Source organism: Clytia hemisphaerica, unplaced genomic scaffold (genome assembly GCF_902728285.1).
Source record: "Clytia hemisphaerica strain Z4C2 unplaced genomic scaffold, Clytia hemisphaerica genome assembly, whole genome shotgun sequence".
Taxonomy (NCBI): Eukaryota; Metazoa; Cnidaria; class Hydrozoa; order Leptothecata; family Clytiidae; genus Clytia; species Clytia hemisphaerica.
The window spans coordinates 1017400-1024526 of NW_027103721.1; positions in this window are offsets into that span (position 1 = coordinate 1017400).

The window sequence follows — 7127 nt, forward strand, 5'->3', positions numbered from 1 at the left end:
AATTTGAGCGCTGCAAACAACTTAATCTCCAACTACAATCGGTGCCATAACATATTGGCAATTTTGGCTAATTTACCATTTTTCGAAAATTGAAGTTCTAGCGAGAATGTCAATTTCAGGCCTTCAACTTGATTTCAACGATTATTTCGATCTGGGAGGGATTTATTGGTTTCTAGGCTATATTTCAAGCCCTACTGGACCATTTTTGAACTTTTGGATCCTCACATCCTAAGGTCCGAAGTCTTAAGTCTAGCGTTAAAACTCAGAGTTAAAACTCTACCCTTCCAACCTACTTTAGAGCACTTGCAAATCGATTGTGGTTTCAAAACACCCGGTGGATTCCCCTTTTGTGCCAAGTATTTCNGTTTCAAAACAACCCGGTGAATTTCCCTTTTGTGCCAAGTATTTTGTCACTGATTGTACATGGAAGACAAATTTGCCTAGGAGCCCCTACCCACATCCGACTCTTGTGCTTTGAGTTGAGCAATAAGCCGGACAAATGACATGGATTGCGTGACAACGTTATCACGAGTAGAAATTATTCAAAATAAAACTCTATGGTAAGACAATCGATATTTGACATTTTTTGAATGTTTTAAAAACATAAGTTAAATGAAATTGCGTGACTTGGATTTATCATATAGCTTTCTGTAATCTTTTTAAACATTTGTCTCTTTTTTTTCTCAGTATGTTGCAATTGGGAAAAAATTATATACAAAAATGACACTACGAGATAAGCAAAGAAATTTAATGTCGTTATGAAATTTATCAAATTTTTCATTTTTTTATAACAAGACATTAGATACCAACTAAAGTTACAAAAGTTACCATGCGCTAGAATCGCTAGAATAAAAAAAGGCTCAACCTTACTGTGAAAGAAATGCACTATGATTTTGCCACTGGAATTTTTAACTGCTAGCACCTTTATTTGAAATAATCATTGCAGCGGAAAAATATGCTGACAGTTCCAACACTGCTGGGCTTTTACGCCACTTAGGCTTTCTTGTCTACAAAATTTCTAAATGTGGGGAAAACTTAAGGCTTCACTTTTTCTAGTCTAAGAAAGGTTGATAATTTCTCTGTAGCCCCTTCGAGCCTCAAAGTCCATTAGTTTGTGCAGGAGATAATTGCTGTGTTATAAATATCTGCTCTCTCATACACAAATTTTGCGTCTCCTTGTCTACGCTACTGAAGTCAATGTCTAAAACCTCTCCTGATCCTACGCGGGAAAAATCTGCTGATTAAGTTTTACATAACATTACAACAGACCACCCTCACTGATAATTGAAAGACCAACATCATAGAAGTGACAGTGAAACTTCTTATTGATCATCCCATTAACTTATTAAAAAACACAATCATCTGTAACATTGAAATTTCAATAAGAATAATTTCGTTTCAAACGTATATACTCCTCAGGTATATTCAAGCATCGATGGCTTTTTATAGGTCTGTTTTTTTGTGTAGAACATACAATTTCGGTCAAAAGATATGGAGAATTTAGCTTTAATTCCTCGTTTTTAGCATTTAAAGCTCAGGCGAATAATTTAATTTCAATTTAATAATTATTAATAATTTAATGTTCAATTTAATCAAATATTTCGATTCAGGAGGGGTTTATATTACAGACTTCCAGGCAATATTCTGAGCCCTATTGGACCATTCTCAAACTTTTGAATCTTTAAGTCTTTAGTGTAACTTATAGTTAAAACTCTACCTTTCCAACCTTATCGTTTTTGGCTATAAGATTTTGAAAATTTAACTTTTTTCTGAAATATTATGACCTTCATTGTAAGTTTCGATACTTTCGGCTTGAATTAAACAGTAGCCAAAGTGGCATGGAGCAATTCGGGGGGGGGGGCACTTAGGCAATATTTGGTAATGGACGTGCCGCTGGTCACGGTCCCTTTTTCAGGCTCTGAAGATATCTTACAGGGTTCCAAATCTATTAATTTTCAAGATGTGTATCTGACAGGGTCCACTTTTGGTTATTTGTACAATTTTTCAGTGTAAAAATTATAAAAAATTTCATTTTTCGTCTACTTTTAGTCATTTTTACTTTTACCACTTGTCAGGGTTTCGTTCTGACAGGGTCACCATTTTACCGAAAATTCATATCTGGCAGGGTCAACTTTTCAAACCCCAGCGGCACGTTCCTGTCAGCCGTCAAGGTCAGTGTCCCCCCGGGCCCAGCAACATAGCAATAGTCGACTATTTGTTCGCAATGCGTCGTTTCTTCCCTTATTCGATTAGGTTTAGAAAAGGACGTGGGTGTGTAGCGTCATTTCAGGTCCAAACCTATATAGGTAATGAACTACAATCATGGACAAAATATTTGAGAAAAAAGGGAACTCACTCCAAAACAATCTCCACTTAATTTTTTAACCTTGGAACAATAGAATTTCTATCCCCATTGGGATTTCAATTGGAGTTTTATCTGTCCATGAGAAGAAAGTTCCACTGGGGTTGCGAGACAGGGGTGTTTCCATATGGTATTGAAGTATTCGTTATGGACGGTTAGGCCCAGAAATGACCAAAAATGGCCATAAATGGGTAGAAAATGAGAACAATGTACCCTGTTTGAAGGGCTGTAAATTTATGAGAAATATACGGAAATTTCTAGCATCTAATGGTATTTTTGTCTCGATCCTCCGTCCGATATATGAGAAATATATAAATATCTTTGCAATCAGTAAAGTCTAGCTAAGTTACTGCTGAGTATAATAATTAATCTCAGGATTTTTGGCAATATAAAAGAAACTTTTTAAAAATAGTTTTTCTTAATTTTTATGTTTGAAATTCATCCACTCAGAATTACCTTTCTAGCGAGGTATTACTTTTATGTATCAAAATATGCGGATTAAGCTATTCTTTTTAATAGTCTTTAGTTGAAAATTCGGGACTTTTAAACAATCGACCTAATCACTCAGCCGAAATGAGGTACGAGACCATAATGTATAAATGACACAGCCTGAATATAGCCGTGTGCATTCATTTCCTTGTTCAGGGTGGTCTCATTTCATAAGAAATTTATATTTAGATGATCGAATTCAAACACTGATAATCTTTTGGAAAGTAAATTAATCTAATATAAAATCAAGACAAAAACTGGATATAAAGTCGATGACTGGATTATGATATCTTTATATCTTTCATCACGCGAACAGAGTCACGAGAGAAAATACTATTTTTGTTTTTTCCTGCTAGGAATATTACGAGACAAAAAGAATTTGAAGAACGTGTAAGATGCTGTGGCACAAAACAACGAGGGCACGGAGGCGCATGAGGCGTGGAGGGCGTATAAAATATTAAAGCAAGAATGCCCGAAAGGCACACGATTTAGCAGACTCGGGTTAGGTACAGTAAATAAAGTTAGGTTTAACTTATACTAATATTTTGTCTTTTTTGCAATAATATTATTTTCCACATGTATTGACAGGGGCTAAACTCAAACAAAGTAGGTCAAAAAATACCATAAAGCAAGCTGCTTAGATGATTAAATTTAAAGCGGTCTCCCTTCTATAAAATAAGTCTAAATAAAATGCCTTAAGGTCTCTGGTCATAGTGATTTCTTTATTTAGATTTTTTCGGAAAAATTTTCTATTTGGCTACATCCCAAGTTATAGCTCTTTTCGTATGGAAATTTAGTGGAGAAAATTACCAAAAAAGGGTTTTTTTGGAGATTTTAAAGGAAAGATACTTTCACAAAAATTTTCCGAAATTGTATTTTTAGATACAAAATAAATACATCACCTGAACCAAAAAGCTTTCCAAAATGTTTGATTTCTACCAAGATTAGGGCTTTGAAAGGTGAAATACTCCTCTTCGAAAAAATCTTCGTTTTCTTCCTCATTAAATTTTTGCATTTCAATTTTTCGAATTTTAAATTCTAAAAAGGTAGGTTTAACAGGACATATAAAAAAAGTTATACATTAATCTTTTTAAAACGCAGAAATTGCCATTTAAGTTGGTGTAAAATCGAAAAATTGGGTATGTCCAGAGCCCTTAAACCCTATTCTTACTAGGGGCTCTCTTAGAGTAAATACTGTGTTTGAAGTATATGAGGATCGGTGAATAATCCTAACCTGAAGCTAGTTTATAATGCATCTTATCTTGCCTTTGGAGTCTTTAAAAGTTGGTGGTTCTACTCTAGCCTTCGACTAAATGTCCTTCGGTTAGAGTCCGAAGGTCTAACGGACCCAGGGGGGGGGTACTTGGGGAAAAAGGGTGCTGGACATGTGAAAGCCATAAGGTTCCCTTTTTCACACCCTCGAAAGTCTCTCAAAGGGGTACAAAAACTATTAAACAGCAAATTGACTCACGAAAATCGAAATTTCCTCTCTCAAAGGGTCGTGATTTTCAAAATTTGGACAAAGATCGAGTGAAAATCGACAAAATCTTTGAGAAAAGTCTCTCTAAGGATCCCAAAACGCCAATTTTTTCTCTCTCTTTTTTAGGGTTGATTTTTGATTTTTGGCTCGGACATACCTGTCACCTCGCAAACCTGATATACCCGGTTAACTGCACTTGTTAACAAGAACTATCAAATATATTTTATCTTTATGATGTTCTTATAAAAATGCTTTCTGTAGCGTTCGCGTGTTTGATAAAACAAATTTCTGCCAAAAGAAATGAGCCTTAAGACCACTAATTGTATTTATTTTAATGAGGTGGTTATTAAAAAGTGAAAGTAAAAATAACATTAATAGGTATTTGAGAGATGACCTTTTGACATTTTAATGACCTGTTTCCCTTCCTTTACACACGTCAGCATTTTTAATGAATGCGGTTATCCTCAACAATTATTTTTATTACATTCTGAGAAAGTTTCTCCTTTGATTCGCCTTAGCAACGATCAAAATTGTGACCTTCCTTTTCAACCATCATGTAATTTTGATCAAAGAAGACTTTAACTCATTTTTTACTCTAGATTTCCCAGTTTACCATGGAGATCACCGAAGTTGTGCATAGTTTTGTAATTTCTATGCAGTTTTGGAATTTTTTTGCGTACTTTTGTAATTTTTGCTCAGATTTGTGATTTTTCTGCGCACTTTTGTATTCATGTGGCTGCGCACTTTTGTAATTTTGACAAAAAAATTGACCAAAATTTCCTGTGAAATAGTAGATAAAAATCCTAAAGATTTGTTCTAACGGAGTTAAATCGAGTTAATCCGAGTTTTAAGTTTTGAAGTATGTCACATAATTAGTTTCATCGGTCTTTTTCACAAAATGAATTAGTTTTTTGCAAAGTATACGTGATTTGTGATGATTTAGAATAATTCATTTCAGAATTCAGAGTTAAAACTCGGCATTACGTCTTTGGGTTTTATTATTAAATTTCTCAACGAAAATTAACAATTTTAAAGTGCTATAGGAAGCCAAATAAACAAATCAGTCTTTAGAAAACATCTTAAATACAATCCTTTCTTCAGAACTTCTCGGAACAACTCGGATCAACTCATAATTTCAATTATATCACATTAATCAGTATCACTACTCTTTTCAAGAGAATGAATGCCCTTTTTGCAATGCATTCATACTTAAGATAAGTTATTTCGAATTTAAGAGTTGAAAGAGTTATAACTCAGCATTACATTTTTCGGCATAACTCTTTAATGAACTAACAAAGGTTTATGATAGAGCCGATTTTAGTTAATGAAAAGCGCACAGTCAATCAAAAGAAACGTATCTGTTTATGTACAACTCAGAACAGCTCGGACTAACTCTTCATTGTAAATTCGGATTATTTTGTGACTTTTTCAGAATAATAGTCAAGTACTTTGGTCAATGAATCATATAAAAATAAAGTAAAGTGCTTTTTAAAAAGCTTTTTAAGTATCCTTATGACAAAGGTCAATCACAAAGAAGATGATAAGGAAAAGAAAAATATTAGTTCCATTTATACTGAGACGGAAAAATCGTCTGAGACAAGTAATTTGTAAAATGGGATCTGTGGAGGAGATCCTATTTATTGAAACATGAATAAAAAGTACACTCCTCCATAATGCTCATTTTCTAAATTGCTCGTCTCAGACAAATTAATCGTCTCAGTATAAATAGAACTATTGGATAAAAATGTACGATTTTTTTCTGAAATAGCAAAAGTGCACAAGGGTGCAATTACAAAACTGCGCAGAAATTACAAAACTACGCACAACACCGAACTTTAATCCTTTGTGCACGCTGTTTTTTTATGAAAAAGTTGAAATTTTTCTAAATCTTTCTTTTGAAACTTAAAACTTTAAAGTGCCAAAAAAGCTTGTAGCTTTTGATTTAGAAGATGGTTTATGTACCATTGGAAAGAGCTATTTTTTCAAGCATTCGGTTTATGCCCTTTAAATCAAGTGGTCAGGAGGTATGGCCTCAAGTCTGAGACTCAGTATTTAGGCTTATGTTCTGGACACATATACGTGTCCCTCGTGGGCTAAGGTTTAAAGTAAAGGAAGTAAAGCACTGTAACTTGTTCTATATGATAATAATAGGGTCTGATGAAAATGACTTATTAACAGCTGGTAATTTTAAAATAACCATTCCAGTCTTTTTAAGAGTTCAAATGATGTTTTCTGTTTTTCACCTCGTTTGTTTTCATCTTTTCAACGGAAATATTATCAGGTACCCCAATAGACAGGGCATGATAGAATTGGTAAAATTGGTAAGGTCGATTTAAAGAACAGGGCTGGGACTGAAATAAGAATGTGTCGTTCGTTTGGAAAACTTTTGAGCATGTGGCTTCTACTGAAGAATTTTAGCAAAAGAAGAAACACTTTTAACAAAACTGTTTACCTACAGGTGCTGTAGTTTCTCTAGAGACTTTAAGATATTAATGAAGGTTTAATAAATTCTAATTTCTTTCTTCTTAATTGTTTACGACAATACCTGTAACGCGTTTACCCTAATCGAATCATCAAATCGAATCGAATCGAATCGTAAAAGTATTATTGTATTGTATTTGCTGTTGGATTTTGCCATTCAACAAAAATAATTGGACAATAAAGTATTTGGCAAAGAGGTCGGTAATGGTCATATAAGACAAATTTTAAGTTCAGTTCAGTTATATTGCGTGGCTGGCATTTCACATAGACCAGTCTGTTACCAAAGATGTCACCCCAGTATTCATACCCCCGGGG